Genomic DNA, 17,143 nt, shown 5'->3' on the forward strand with positions numbered 1-17,143 from the left:
ATGTACTGTATCACCATGCATGTATTACATAGAAGAACGCAAAAGTCATCTCTGGGCCAGGCAATATGTCAGATAAAAAGTAGAGCAGTCCTGGCCTGCGTTTTGAGGAACCCCACAATGCTGCAGGAACATGAAGTGTTCCAAATGGTGAACTTTGTATTGAACAGTAAGAATTCAGTTGGTAAAGTTCGGGGCACATCTCCTTGCTCTAAAAGGGATTCTTGGACTCTTTCAGCACAGACCAGGTGATGGATGGGGAAGCAGATTTAGTGTTTGAGAGTTCCCCCTCCTGGAGTGAGGGCGGTCCCTCTGCGCATCTGCCCATTCTTGGGGCTGGGGAGGAAGTGGACTGCACTGCCTTTCAGCGGAACCCCCTGCCCTTGTTCCACTGGTCTGTCCATTCCTTTGTCTATAACAACACTAGGTAATTGTCTTCCTACTTTCAAGGAGCAAGTGGTTTTCCCCACTTCTGTGTTCTTTCCTAACTGCAGGAAAGGCAGCCTCATGTGCTGATGGCAAACCAGCTCTTCTATGCAGAAAAGAGACATCTCACCCCATTCCCAATACCCTCTTACGAATTTGCCTCGCTTCCCTTTGGACCCTTAAAGCTTCTGGAAATCTTCAAGGGCCCCCCTCTCATTATACTTCCTTTCCTTAAGCCCTTATTAGCTCCTTGGATAAGATTCATTTGATGAGCCTGGGACAGAAGCAGAGCCCAGTGCTTGGGGTGGTGCATGGAGGGCAAGAGCCAGCAGGTGAGCAGGCCCAGAGACAAATTTCCTTTCCTGGGCTGGCCTGGGACTGGTTGCCCTTGAAATCATTCAGGCAACTTTTTTGAAGTTTCTGGAACTGGAGTCACCCCACATAGGGCAGCGGGGAGCCCAGTAACCAGGGCTTGCTCCCGCACGCCCCTCCTCACTGGTCTAATTAACAAGTTGGGTCCTTTCCAGCTCTTTTACATGGCTCTCATGGGGCTGGGCTCCACTGGGGGCGGGCAGACAGTCTTACTTTAAGCTGCCTATCGATCTTCACGTGGTCATGTGCCCCTCTTGGGGGAGAGCTCTCATGTTTTAAGTGCATGCAGTTACTCTCCTGACTGGCTTGTAAACAGGTTTTAATGGGGCTATTAGTGTAAAAGGACAGGAAACTTTCAAAAACAGCCTCTTAAATATTCATGAGGATGTTAAATCTGGCGCTTAATCACCAGTGTTTGCACACAGCTAACAGGGAGGGAGGACAGCTGACAGGCTGCCTTCACTCTGAACAATTGACAGGGCATTAATAAACGCTCTTACAGGCATGATTAATGGCCAAGAGAACAGGACTTTTTTTTTTAAACAAACGGAGCCTCTCTCCTTTGGGGACTCCTTTTTTGGGAGGGGAGTGTCCATGTGGGTATGGGAGTGAGATTTAGGGGGAGATGGAGGCCGGAGGGGTGTCACAGACAAGACATACTTTTTCCCTTCAGAAATAGTTAACTGGATACCTCCCCACCTATCCAATCTGACTGTCCATCTCCCAGGGAATGGTTTCCTCAAGGGAAATATTCCAAAAACTTAAGCAGAGAATCTCCAAAGAATTCCCTACCTAGAGAATTCTTAACTCAACCTTGGCAGGGCCGAGAGGTAAGTGCCCGGGCCCTCATGATGGGAGCTCCCTGGAGGGTCATTAACAGCTGCCTCTTCAATACCTGAGCTCACTTGCTTTCAGATTGGAGTTAAATGTGGACGTAGATGGTCCACTGTGGCTGAGGGGCTCCTGTAAGCTGGCCCCCACCCAGCCTACCTTTCTATGTGTGCATTTTAGTTCCTGGAACATCATCATTCTCTTACTTTTCTCTGTAACATTTGATGTAAAGCCCCTACTGAAAATGTATGGGAGGAGTGCTTTTTAACTAGTAAATGGTCTGCACTTCTGGAATGGACCTTGGAGGCTGTCTGGGCCCACCCTTGCTCCCGCTAGAAAAAGACACTGAGGCACAGAGAGGTGAAACAACTTGTTCAAGACACATACTGAGGTAGTGACAGAGGGTACTGGACCCTAGGGACCTGACTCCTAGTCGCCCCTCACATCAGCATGATGTGACTTCTCCAGAGAAAGCCAGAAGGAACAGACACCCAGTTGCTTCAGAAGTACTGCAATTTCAAGTATGCCAGATCTGATAGCAAGATCTGTGCTACTGGAATCCAAACCAGTATAAGCATGGAAAGTTCCAGAAAATATCCCACAGTTTCTTTGTAGTAGGAAATCCCAGCCTCATTATCTCAGACCAACTCAGAAATTCAAAACTGTTTCCTCCCTATAATTGCCAGTTGGGTTTTTTGGCTGACAAGTTCCATTTAGAAATGAAACCAAGGCATAAAGTCAGAAATCCATAAAAATCTGTTTTTACAAGCTAGAAAAAACCTCACTATGCTTTTTTTTTTTTTTTTTTTTTTTTCAGTATGCGCGCCTCTCACTGTTGTAGCCTCTCCCGTTGCGGAGCACAGGCTCCAGATGCGCAGGCTCAGCGGCCATGGCTCATGGGCCCAGCCGCTCTGTGGCATGTGGGATCTTCCCGGACCGGGGCACGAACCCGTGTCCCTTGCATCAGCAGGGGGACTCTCAACGACTGCGCCACCAGGGAAGCCCCCCCACTGTGCTTTATAATGGTAGAAAAGGACAAGGAAATCAGTGTCTTTCATAAAACTCTTCCCAGTCCCCAACCCTTGCTGCCCACATTCCGCATATACCTATCAAGCCCTTCTTGTACACATGCTACCAATTTAGGGGCTGAGGTGGGGAAGGTTGTCATGAAGATGGATAACAAGTGTCTCCACTCTCAGGATACACTTCCTCTAGTTAGCAGTTTAACTCTAGGGCCGTGTCATAAGACTGATCAAAGTACCAGGCTGAACTTCTTGCAAATATTGCTCTCATTACCCCTGCTCAAGAATCTAAGGTGGCTCCCACTACATCTGGGTCCAGCCCAGACTGGCTTGCCTCTGCACAGCCAATCTGAGATTCCACTTAGAGCCAAATACATCCTTTCTTTCTAGTCAGTGGACCAGGGAACATTCTACAGGCACTATGGATAATGATCCTTAATCATAGATTTGTTTAGAGACTCAGTGCAGCATTTTTTTTTTATGGAATACCAACTAGGAATGAAAAATCATTCTCTCTTGCTAAACAGTTTGCATTAATGACTTCCATAAGAGCCAATCTATTGATTTTTTAAAAAAACAAAACTCCACTTGTCTCTTTCATCTGGATATATAGCTGGTAGGTGCTGTTGGTAAAGCAACCATTTTGAGAAATAGTTTCCTTTTCGTAATTAGAATGAATGTATTCTGACAGTTTTTACCAATAATGGTTGCAATGTTTGGTACAAATGCAAAGCACAGATGAAGCTTTCAACCCCAGTGGGGTTGGGCACTGTTTTCTCAATTAAAGTCTGATTGTCAGTCTATGAAGTACAAGGGCAGATTCCACATGTTTTGTTACATTATCAAACTGACACCAAATACTGGACAGCACAACATTGATTTCACAGCACACAACTTTGGATTGACATTATGCCTTATTCTATATTATTTTTGGTTTGTTTGTTTAATCAGCCAAGTGTAGTAGGATTCAGCATGGGTCACTGAAGACACTCGGACTAGGATGTAGGAAGTTTTAGTCCTACTACCAGTGGTTTCCCTAAATTATTTTATATATTAGGCAAACCTCACTTTCCTTACCTGTAAAATGGGTGCAGTAAAACCTGTCATATCAATCTGTTGTTTTAAGTGAAGTAATGCATACATTACCTACTTGCTGTTTCCATTTGATGTCTCACAGGCATCTAAAAAAGAAAATTTCCCATACTGAACTTAAAATCTCCCCCCAAAACCTATTTCTTCTCTGACATTCCCAAATCAATCAGTGGCATCACAAACTACTCAAGTGCTCATACCAGAAACTGGAGTCATCCTCTCCCTGCATTGTAGCTAATCAATAACACATTCCATTCTGTCTTTTAAGTGAGTCTCAGATCTATTCACTCCACTGACCAGCCTAGTCCAAGCCGTTATCGTCTCCTGCCTGGGTGTCTGACTGCAGTCACCTCCTTACTCTCCTGCTACACCTAGTATTGCCTCCTCCACTTTGGACCTCACACAGAAGCCAGAGTCATCCTCATACAGTGTAAACCCACGTGCATCACTCTCCTACTTATAACCTTCCACTGGCTGCTCAAGACCATTAACATGGCCTGACAGGCCATGACAGTCTTACGCCTACCTGCCCCTCAGTCTCATTTTGATCTCTTTCCACTCCAAACACACTGCTCTCTTCTGCTTCTTATGTGCTTCTCTGTAGACCCAGAGCCTTCACAGTACAGCTCTCTCTTGGGGAAGCTCACAACCCCATCTTTGCCTGGATGGCTCCCACTGTCTTTGAGATTTCAGTGTAAATATCAAAAGCCACTCTTGGAGAGGAGACTCCCTTCTCCCACTCTCATTCCCCAGTAGGATTGATTCTTATTATCATTATCTTCTGTAGCATTTAAAAAAATTGTAGGGAATTCTCTGGCAGTCCAATGGTTATTACTTTGTGCTTCCACTGCTGGGGGCCCAGGTTTGGTCCCTGGTCAGGGAACTGGGATTCCACAAGTCGTGTGGTGTGGCCAAAAAAAAAAAATTGTAATATAAACATTTATTTGTGTGATTACTTGGACTTTAAGCTCCAAGAGCACCACTTTGTTCACTTCTGTGCCCCCAGTACCTTGACAGAGTGTACATGACATGGTAGATACAGAAAGATAAGAGGATGAGTGCCTTGAACACCAAGCATCAATAAAAATTCAAGTTATTTTCATCCTTGTGTCTGTGGGACACAAGATTGAGTGGCAAGATGAGATGTTTCCGTGAGTAAGAAATTTTTTGTTGGTAAGTTAATAGAGACTCATCTTGAACTAATTTAAATCTAAAGGCGAAGTTTATTCACCCCAGTAACCTAACTATACAAAGGGTAAGACTGGAGTTGGCCTGAGGTACTCAAAAGATGGTGGTCAATTGTCTCTCTATCTTTTTTCCTTCTGTCTCTGTCTCTCTCATTCTTTTCTTTTTTTAAAATAAATATTTATTTATTGAATTAATTTATTTAGGCTGAGCCAGGTCTTACTTGCAGCATGCAAACTCTTAATTGTGGTATGCATGGGGGATCTAACTCCCTGACCAGGGATTGAACCTGGGCCCCCTGCATTGGGAGTGCAGAGTCTTACCCACTGGACCACTAGGGAAGTCCTTGTCTTTCTCATTCTTGTTTGACTACACTCTTTAATGCAGACAGATTTCTCCATGGGATAGAGAATGCTGCTGTGGGGACCCCTAGATTCACAATTTTTTGGTGCTTTCTGCCAGGAGACCCCAGGGAAGGATTCTGATTGATCCTTCCTTGGGTCACAAGCCCATCCTTGGTCTCTGTGGCTGCTGTCCCCACTCCAGTCAAGAGGATGGAGCCATCACTAGTCTACTGTAGAACTTCTGGGCTTAGGATCTGTTACCAGAAGGGTGGGGAGAGGTCTGGGCCTGACAGTTAAAGACAATGGCTACCATACATGTGAATTCTGTTGGAAAGGAGACCATTGATCTGGGTTCTAACGTTCACGAATTAAGCCTCGTTTTTTCTGGCTCCTGCCACAGCTCAGTTTCATCAGAAAACGCAGACAGAGATGGCTTTACCTGTGCATAGAGTGGGCAGCCAGCCTCTCTGTGGAATGACTTCCACAAAAGGAGTCATTCTTTGGGTTAGGACAAGAGTCCAAATGGTTAATTACAATTCAGGAACCCATATAAGAAGTCAGCCTTGTAATTCATGGTGTCAATAACCAACCCAAACACTGTTATCCCTTATTTCTAGGGAGTTAGTGGTGGAGACTTAAAAAGTCTTTTTATGGAGGCATAAAATGGCAGTGAGGATACTGCCTGGTGGCAGTTGAATTAATAAGTGAGGTGTGAAAGATGATATCTTTCCACCAATCCTTCAGAGTCCAATTAAATGTCACCTCCTCTCTGAAGCTTTTCACTGTCCCCTCATGAGGGCTAATAGTTAAAGTTCTATTCATAGAGTGTTATGAGATTTTAGTGAGTTAATACATATGAAGCACTTAGAATGGCACTGGGCACATCGTGAGCACTCAATAATTGTTGCTTTGATAGGACAAAAGGAAGACTATAGTAACAGTGGCTACTAAAAACAGATGTCACAGCCTTTCTATGTCCTGGGTCTGTACATGTTTTTCCACTTGATACATGTTAACTTTTGCTTTAAGAGCTTGCCTGGGAACCACACTATGGGAATTTCCGGTCCAAAATCACTGTGCTGGGGCTGGATTATCTCATGCATGGCCATTTTTTGGCTGGGCTCTTGTAAGAACTTTACAAAATTTAGATAGTGTTTCTAACGTTTTGTGCTTAAGTCTCACTGGTACATCTTGTTTAAAATGTGGTTTTCCTGAGTCCCACCTGAGAGATCCTGATTCAGTAGTTCTAGGGGAGGGGCCCAGGAATGTCAATTTCTAACCACAGCTTTTGTGATTCTCCGGTAGGTGGTTTCATGGACTATGGTTTGAGAAAATGACCCAGAGGAAGGAGCAGTAAGGCTGAGGAGGGATGAGGAAAATGAGAAGCACTTATTCTGTAGTTGGAACTTCCCAAAGTCCCAAAGTGTCCCCACCAGGAAAAGAACTCCATGTTTCCCTTATGTTCCAGCCAGAATGAGTGTCACATGGGTGTGAAGCATCTACTGAACCTACTGGTCCACTCAGCTTATGGCCATCTGGGCCAGTGACAGGGTCACAGCTCTGTCAAGCCATAAACACAGCACTTATTCACTGTTGTGCTGCCCATTTGAAAGAGAGGATGGTAGTGGGTGGGGGCATGGAGTGCTAGAAGTCCCATGGAATGAATGTCGTTGTGGACATCATGGTGGATGCTCCCTAGGGTCCCGTTGTCTTGTATGGAGAGAATTCCAGGAAGGTTCAGGAATAGATTTTGAACGGTCAGATGCAATTCTGAAGACTCTGCTCTTTGGGCGGGAGTTGGTGTGTATTAAGGCAGCCTGTCAGAGGAACATGCATTACCAACTCTTATGCTTTTGTATTAAGCATTATTTCTCATCTTTACAGTCAGATTAATGGAGATTAGTGGTTCCACTTAAGAGTTTAAACATTGTGCTGACCCAAATTTTTGGAGCCATCATAACGTGGTGCTATAGGTTCAAAGGCTGGACCAGCTGGTAGTCAAGTGGGGGAGGGGGAGGTCTACATTTTCACAAAGTGATTTCATTAATTGTTTTGTGTAAGAAAGCTGGGGTGCCTCTTTATACATAATGCATATATGGCACTGTCCCTACTTTCCACACACTTAAATGCCCATCAGTCCAGTCCGGTGATGCTCCTTTGCTTAGAGGACATTTAATAATCAATGGTCACTCACGCTTGCCTCCCCTTGACTTCTGTGGGTGAAGGCCAGTCCCTGAAGTCCCAAATGGTTTCATTAATGTCTTTTATCCACTCAATAGACAAAAATAAACCTCTCCAAAGCTCTTAGAAACCCACCACCCTGTATGTAGGAGGGAAAAAGAGGACGGCTGTTAATAAATAAACTTAAATATCTTCACAGGAGCCCACAGCTGTGACCCAGAGAACATAAGAACCATACCCAGCATTCCTTTCAGGTCAGAGTTACTTTTTATTCATTGACAGATTTAGTAATTGAAAACTCTATGTCTTAGTTCAGGCTACTATAACAAAATACCATAGATTCAGTGACTTAAACAACAAACATTTATTTCACGTGGTTCTGGGGGCTGCAAGGTCCAAGATCAAGGTGGTGACAGATTCTGTGTCAGTGAGGACCCTTTCCTGGTTTGCAGACTACCATCTTTTCATTGTGTCCTCTCATGGCCTTTCCTTGTTGAGTGCACATTAGGGAGTGGTGGGGAGAGAGAGAGAGATCTTGTGTCCCTTCCTCTTTGTATGAGGTATTAAGCCCATCATGAGGGCCCCACCCTCATCTAATCCTAATAACCTTCCAAAGACCCCACCTCTAAATACCATCACAATTGGGGGTTAAGACTTCAACAGATGAATTTGCAGGGATGGAGGAGGGACACAGTTCAGTCCGTAGCTCTCTATGGCTGTTATCAAGTTGAAGAGGACATCACACACGAATTCTACTTTAGAGTGAACTGTCTGTTTTTCTTGGCAAGTGTATTCAGGGCTATTAGGATATTCACTTGTATATCCTCAAAGTGGAAGAACTTAGTTGGAAACAGTCAAAACCTATGTGGAGCCAAATCTGGTGAATAAGATGAGTGATCCAGCTGGAGAAGAGCATATTTGGTTAAAGACAAAATAATGTGACTGTTTTTGTTGCGTGGCCAGCAGGAGCCAGAGGTTACCAAGAAAGGAAGCCCCCAAATGCTTGGCATAATGGTTGCATCAATAGATACAAAGATTAGTATGGGGCAGAAAAGGAATCAGAATTTTGTGGAGGGAGGGGTATGTTTAAATTGAGAAGGCTCTGACCATCCCCTCTCCCCCAAATCCAGCTGTGAATCACTGGTCTAAACTGTCAAAGGGATGTCCTGGAAGATGACCACTCATTTAATATGCAGGAGTATTTGTTCTAAGAAATGTTCTCTTTACCTTATAACCATACATGACATGGAAGAATTTGTTTTAAAGTGACTTCCTGTTTCTTTTTAGGAGTCTCTATAAATATCTTCATAGTTTTATCTTTCATAAAAAATTCCCCACAATACAAAGTATGTATAAAGTATATAAAGTAAACTGTTATTTTAACTACAACAACATCAACCAATTCCCCTACAAATGCTGACGGTGTCAGTAGCATTATGGAGAGAGGTAGTCATTGCCATTGTTTTCTTACGTTATAGAGGAGGAATCTAAGACTCAGAGGGGAGAAGTTGCTTGGCAAAGGCCACATAGCTGGTAAAGGGCAGAGGCAGGATTAATCTACATGTGTATGACTTAAAATTCATGCGATGGCAATAAGATTTCTGTCTTTAGCCCCATTTCCTGCAAATCAGGGGAGAAGGGAGGTGGGACTTGTTACAATCAAACTTGTTTGGGCAGAGCTCTCCCCTTGGCCTGGTTCTTCTAGGGAGCCCAGATGGAGCTCTTGAGGCTTGAAGATTCACATTAGCAGAGTGCTTTAAATGTCGGGTTGGAGATAAAACTTCATGAGTGCCGAAAGGCCTGGAATTCTTGCATAGAACCAGGGAACTGAGGGAAGTAAAGCAATACCATTTTCTTACTTCTGTTGGCCATGATTGTTTGAAATATCTTTGCTGTGAAACGTTAAAGTAGCAGTTAGGTTCCCTGTTATGCATTACTCCTCCTCTCTAACTCTGTGTGCTTCTGACAGTCTGGCTTTCTTGCTGTCTCCCTGATGTGATGCCCCACGGCAGTGTTAAATCTGTTCTCTGAAGTTACTGATACATCACTGAACTTATGGAGTGCTCCAGAGTCCCCTTTATTCTGCCTCTTTCTTGAAGTAAGTCAGTTAGTGTACTTCAAGGATTTAACGGTTTCTGTCACTGGAGATCTTCTCAGGCCTTGCTACTAAATGTGCAGTCGGTAGACCAACTAGAAGCAGCAGCATCAGCATCACCTGGGAAATTATTAGGCAGAATCTGAGCCTCCACCCCAGACATGCTGAGTCAGAAGCTGCATTTTAATGAGACCCCTAGGTGACTTTTAAAATTTGAGAAGCAATGCTCTAATGAACCCACACAATACTTCTGTGCCCGTGGATGTCAGCCTTCTGACACAGGTGACACTCCCCAGGGGTCTGCGGTTGGTTTGGGGTGGGAGGGAACCTGGAAGAGAGGGAAAGCTTGGATTGGAAGACCCAAGGATTGCTGTTTCTTTCTTTCCTTCCTTTCTTTCCTCTGAGAGTCAAAACCACCCATATGAACTCTTTGGATATTATCTCATATGCTCCAGGCAAGGGGAAAGAAAGGTAAAATGACTGTTTTCTTATAATCATGCATTCTTAAAAAAGAAAGGGATTTGGATATCTTCTGTTTACTTCCTTGAATAGAAGTTGTTTCTATAGCATCTCAGACACACAACGTCCTGCCCTTGTTCAAATACATCCAACGTTGTGGAGCTCACTGCTTGCTGGGCAATCATTTCCATTTTTTCTTTCCAACAAACATTTGTCAAGTGCCTCCTGGGGGTCAGGCTGTGTTAGGGCATCAAGAAAAAGATGTCAGTCTGTTCCTATCCTCAGGTGGTTAACAGTTTGTAACGTCAGCTCCATGAATGTATCATATCCTCTCTAAGTCTTCCCCAGGCCAATTAAATCTATGGTGGTATATATATACATACCAGTTTTGGAATTAGTGTTGAGTATAAATCCTAGCTCTATAATCTTGGATCCCTCTGAGCCTCAGTTGTTTCATCGACATTAGGATTATTTTGTTGGTAGCAATAACACAGCTCTGATTAGCATTAGCAAAAGGGAAGATTTATTGGCCCATGGAATCAAAGGAATGGTTGAACAGACAAAACAAAGCAGCTAGGCTTCAAGAACTGCTGCAAACCAAGACTAGGAATCCATGTAGTTCTCTCTGTCTCTTTCTGCTTGCCCTGACTATTGACTTTAGTCTCCCGAGTGGGAAATATGACTACATCTTACAACTCTGAGGACCTCTAAGGAAGTAATTAAGTTTAAATGAGGTCATAAGGATCTGAGAGAATTCGTGCCTTTATAAGAAGAAACACCAGAAAGCTTGATTTCTCTTTCTCCACACATGCACAAAGGGAAGGCCATGTGAAGACACAACAGGAAGGCAGCCATCAACAAGCCAGGAAGAGAGACCTCACCAGAAACCCACCATGCTGGCATCTTGATCTTGGACTGTCACCTCTAGAACTGTGAGAAAATAAATTTCTATTGCTTAAGCCACTCAGTTTGTGATATTATTATGGTACTTTGAGCAGACTAATACAATTTGCATTTCTCCAGTGAGTAATGGAGTGGGACTTCTTTTCATGTACTTTATATACCTTCTTGGGAGAAATGCTAGTTCAAATCCTTTGCTGCCCATTTTGAAAATTTTTTTTTGTCTTTCTGTTTATGAGTTGTAGGAAGAATTGTTTTTCATTTGTTTTATAATTTCTTGTCCTTTTATTACAGATTATTTCTTTTTCATCCCCAAATCCATTCAACCACCAGTTCTCACTCCCACTTATCACTTGAATGTATCCTCACTGCTGCTGCTGTTATCCAGGCTACAATCCCCCCTCCTTTACTGTTTTTGCCTGTTTTCTGTCCCTGCCTGGATCCATTCTCCATACCACAAACAGAATATCAAGTTCATTATGTCACTGCCCTACCCAAAACCATTCGGTTGGTCTCTAATTCCTTGTAATGAATTTTAAACTCCTTTACATGGCTTTTAAGACCCTCCATAATTTGCCTCCTATCTACTCATACCTCCAGCTATTCTCCCCTTAAAAATCTAGAGCATCTCTCTCTCTCTCTCTCTTTCTCTCTCTCCAGGGATACACTGGGGTACATTTCAAAGTCAGTTCAGACATCACTATACTTCACACTAAACCATTTCAGCATGCATGTCATTTATTTATATTTTTACATAAAATTTATACACAATAAAATGCACAAAACTTAAGTGCATTATTTGATGACTTTAACCAATGCCTGCAACTGTGTATTCCAACCCCCTGTCAAGATCTAGAACCCTACTACCATCCCAGAAAGCTTCCTCATGCCCCATCCTGTCAATCCCCACCTCAACAACCCCTGTCTACATACTCCTAATACTCAGCTCAACCAGGGGCTAGTATTGTTCTGATTTTTGTCTCCATAAATTAGTTTTGCCTTTTCCATAACTTCATTCTTTTGTTAAGGCTTCTTTCTTTCCCTCAGTATGATGTTGAGATTCATCCAAGTTGTTGCAGTATCGGTAGGTGGTTTTCTCTCTTTCTTTTGGTTGTTACTAAGTGGTATTTTACTGTATGCCTATAACATAGTTTAATTATCCACTCTCCTCTTGATGAACATCTGGGTTATCTCTAGTTTTTGGCTTTTATGAGTAGAGCTGCTATAAATATTCTTGTACAAGTCTTTTTTGTGGACATGTTTTCATTTCTCTTGGGTAGCTATTTAGGCTTGAAATTTCTGGGTCATATGGTAGGTCTATATTTTGTAAGAAACTGCTCAACTGTTTTCCAAAGTTGTTGTACCATCTTACATTCCTATCAATGATGTATGAGAGTTTTAGTTGCTCCACATTATTGTCAGGATTTGATGTTGTCAATTTTTTAAATTTTAACCATTATGGTGACATTGTGGCTTTAATTTATATTTCTCTAATGACTAGTGTTGAAAAATATTATTAGTGTTTACTAGCCATTTGTATATCTTCTTGTGTGAAGTATCTATTGAAATCTTTTTTTTTTTTTTGGCCACGCCATGCGCCATATGGGATCTTAACTTCCCGACTAGGGATTGAACCCGTGCCCCCTGCATTGGAAATGAGGAGTCTTAACCACTGGACTGCCAGGGAAGTCCCTCGGTTGAAATCTTTTGCTCATTTAAAAAAGTCAGGTTTAATGCAGTATAGTTTACATACAGTAAAATTCACCTTTTTTAGGTGCATTTTTTTATGAATTTTGAAAACATAGTCATATAACTATCACAATCATCAAAAATATAGTTACCATCACTGCAAAATTTTCCTTGTGCCTCTTTGTAATTTATACCTTCTCCCCACTCCCTGCTCCTGCAACCACTAATCTATGTTCTGTTCCTAAGGTTTTACCTTTTCCAGAATGTCGTACGTATAGAATCATGTAGTATATAGACATCTGATTTTATTGCCCAATTTTAATTTTGTTGTTTGTCTCCTTACTGATTGTAGGTATTCTTTTTTTTTTTTTTTTTTTGTAGGTATTCTTATGTATTCCAGATACCAGTGTTTTGTCAGACATGTTTGGTGAATATTTTCTTCCAGTGTGTGGTTTGCCTATTCTTTTTCTAAATGGTATCTTTTGGTGATCAGAAATTTAAAATTTGGATAAAGTCCAATCTGTCAGGTTTTTGTGTGGTCATTGCTTTCTGTGCCCTAAGAAAACTTTGCCTACCCACAGATTACAAAGACATTCTTCTGTTTTTTTCTAGAAACTTTATTGTTTTAGCTTTTTATATTTAGTTCTATAATCCATCTCGGATTCATTTTTATGCATGATGTGAGTTAGGGCCAAGGTTCATTTTTCATGTTTTCTCTAGTCCCTCAGTCAGAATCAACTTCCCAACTTGTGCTTCCACAGCATGCTGTGCTCTGTTGTAGGCACTCATCATGTTCACCTTCCAGTATGTACTTTCCAATTTTTGTGGACTCATTGCTTCTTCAATTAGACTGTCATTTTCTTGTGGGCAAGGCCACGTGTTATATATATAAGGAAGGAGAGAGGATAGTGTTAATGAAATAAGTTTTGGGGTCTCGTGGACCTAGAATTTGATCCAGACTCCATCACATAACAGGTGTGTGAGTCTGGGAAAATCTTAACATGTCTTATTTGTTCAGGAAGCATTTAGGGTCTACCATGTGTCTAACATGGGGCTAGGTGGTGGGATCACAGAGACAGATACAACTCAGGCAGGCTGTGAAGAGCTCCGCTCAGGTGGGGAGGGGGATTATGGAAAAAGTCATTATTAAACAATGGGCTAAGTGCTGTGACAGAAACATGAATAGGTGGTTATGAGATTAGAGAGAATGGGGAACTGCTTCCCAATGGAGGTAAAGCCAGGCCTGGATGTCAGAGGATGAGGAGAAGTTAACCAGGAAAAGGAGGATGGGACAGGGATTTTCTGGTGGAGGTAGCAGCAAGGACAAAGGTTCTGATGCAAGATTCCTTGACTAAAACCTAAAGATTACACTTCATAGAGTTGTCTCAAGGATTTTATGAGATAACAACTCTGACACAAGGTTGCATTGAATGGGACATACTAATGCTGAACAAATTATTATTATTATTTTTTTACATCTTTATTGGAGTATAATTGCTTTACAATGGTGTGTTAGTTTCTGCTTTATAACAAAGTGAATCAGTTATACATATACATATGTTCCCATATCTCTTCCCTCTTGCGTCTCCCTCCCTCCCACCCTCCCTATCCCACCCCACCAGGTGGTCACAGAGCACCGAACTGATCTCCCTGCGCTATGCGACTGCTTCCCACTAGCTATCTACCTTACGTTTGGTAGTGTATATGTGTCCATGCCTCTCTCTCGCTTTATCACAGCTTACCCCTCCCCCTCCCCATATCCTCAAGTCCATTCTCTAGTAGGTCTGTGTCTTTATTCCTGTCTTACCCCTAGGTTCTTCATGCCATTTTTAAAAAAATTCCATATATATGTGTTAGCATACGGTATTTGTCTTTCTCTTTCTGACTTACTTCACTCTGTATGACAGACTCTAGGTATATCCACCTCATTACAAATAAATCAATTTCGTTTCTTTTTATGGCTGAGTAATATTCCATTGTATATATGTGCCACATCTTCTTTATCCATTCATCCGATGATGGACACTTAGGTTGTTTCCATCTCCTGGCTATTGTAAATAGAGCTGCAATGAACATTTTGGTACATGACTCTTTTTGAATTATGGTTTTCTCAGGGTATATGCCCAGTAGTGGGATTGCTGGGTCATATGGTAGTTCTATTTGTAGTTTTTTAAGGAACCTCCATACTGTTCTCCACAGTGGCTGTATCAATTTACATTCCCACCCACAGTGCAAGAGGGTTCCCTTTTCTACACACCCTCTCCAGCATTTGTTGTTTCTAGATTTTTTGATGATGGCCATTCTGACTGGTGTGAGATGATACCTCATTGTAGTTTTGATTTCCATTTCTCTAATGATTAATGATGTTGATCATTCTTTCATGTGTTTGTTGGCAGTCTGTATATCTTCTTTGGAGAAATGTCTGTTTAGGTCTTCTGCCCATTTTTGGATTGGGTTGTTTATTATTTTGTTATTGAGCTGCATGAGCTGCTTATAAATTTTGGAGATTAATCCTTTGTCAGTTGCTTAATTTGCAAATATTTTCTCCCATTCTGAGGGTTGTCTTTTGGTCTTGTTTATGGTTTCCTTTGCTGTGCAAAAGCTTTTAAGTTTCATTAGGTCCCATTTGTTTATTTTTGTTTTTATTTCCATTTCTCTAGGAGGTGGGTCAAAAAGGATCTTGCTGTGATTTATGTCATAGAGTGTTCTGCCTATGTTTTCCTCTAAGAGTTTGATATTTTCTGGCCTTACGTTTAGGTCTTTAATCCATTTTGAGCTTATTTTTGTGTATGGTGTTAGGGAGTGGTCTAATCTCATACTTTTACATGTAGCTGTCCAGTTTTCCCAGCACCAATTATTGAAGAGGCTGGCCTTTCTCCACTGTACATTTCTGCCTCCTTTATCAAAGATAAGGTGACCATATGTGCGTGGGTTTACCTCTGGGCTTTCTATCCTGTTCCATTGATCTATCTTTCTGTTTTTGTGCTAGTACCATACTGTCTTGATTACTGTAGCTTTGTAGTATAGTCTGAAGTCAGGGAGCCTGATTCCTCCAGCTCCGTTTTTCGTTCTCAACATTGCTTTGGCTATTCGGGGTCTTTTGTGTTTCCATACAAACTGAAATTTTTTGTTCTACTTCTGTGAAAAATGCCAGTGATAGTTTGATAGGAATTGCATTGAATCTGTAGATTGCTTTGGGTAGTAGAGTCATTTTCACAATGTTGATTTTTCCAATCCAAGAACATAGTATATCTCTCCATCTATTTGTATCATCTTTAATTTCTTTCATCAGTGTCTTATAATATTCTGCATACAGGTCTTTTGTCTCCTTAGGTAGGTTTATTCCTAGATATTTTATTCTTTTTGTTGCAGTGGTAAATGGGAGTGTTTTCTTGATTTCACTTTCAGATTTTTCATCATTAGTGTATAGGAATGCCAGAGATTTCTGTGCATTAATTTTGTATCCTGCTACTTTACCAAATTCATTGATTAGCTCTAGTAGTTTTCTGGTAGCATCTTTAGGATTCTCTATGTATAGTATCATGTCATCTGCAAACAGTGACAGCTTTACTTCTTCTTTTCTGATTTGGATTCCTTTTATTTCCTTTTCTTCTCTGATTGCTGTGGCTAAAACTTCCAAAACTATGTTGAATAAGAGTGGTGAGAGTGGGCAACCTTGTCTTGTTCCTGATCTTAGTGGAAAGGCTTTCAGTTTTTCACCGTTGAGGACGATGTTGGCTGTGGGTTTGTCATATATGGCCTTTATAATATTGAGGAAATTTCCCTCTATGCCTACTTTCTGCAGGGTTTTTAACATAAATCCATGTTGAATTTTGTCAAAAGCTTTCTCTGCATCTATTGAGTTGATCATATGGTTTTTCTCCTTCATTTTTTTGATATGGTTTATCACATTGATTGATTTGTGTATACTGAAGAATCCTTACATTCCTGGAATAAACCCCACTTGATCATGGTGTATGATCCTTTTAATGTGCTGTTGGATTCTGTTTGCTAGTATTTTGTTGAGGATTTTTGCATCTATGGTCATCAGTGATATTGGCCTATAGTTTTCTTTCTTTGTGACATCCTTGTCTGGTTTTGGTATCAAGATGATGGTGGCCTTGTAGAATGAGTTTGGGAGTGTTCCTCCCTCTGCTATATTTTGGAAGAGTTTGAGAAGGATAGGTGTTAGCTCTTCTCTAAATGTTTGATAGAATCGCCTGTGAAGCCATCTGGTCCTGGGCTTTTGTTTGTTGGAAGATTTTTAATCACAGTTTCAATTTCAGTGCTTGTGATTGGTCTGTTCATATTTTCTATTTCTTCCTTATTCAGTCTTGGCAGGTTGTGCATTTCTAAGAATTTGTCCATTTCTTCCAAATTGTCCAGTTTATTGGCATAGAGTTTCTTGTAGTAATCTCTCATGATCTTTTGTATTTCTGCAGTGTCAGTTGTTACTTCTCCTTTTTCATTTGTAATTCTATTGATTTGAGTCTTCTCCCTTTTTTTCTTGATGAGTCTGGCTAATGGTTTATCAATTTTGTTTATCTTCT

This window comes from Globicephala melas, chromosome 13, assembly GCF_963455315.2.
Source record: "Globicephala melas chromosome 13, mGloMel1.2, whole genome shotgun sequence".
Lineage (NCBI taxonomy): Eukaryota > Metazoa > Chordata > Mammalia > Artiodactyla > Delphinidae > Globicephala > Globicephala melas.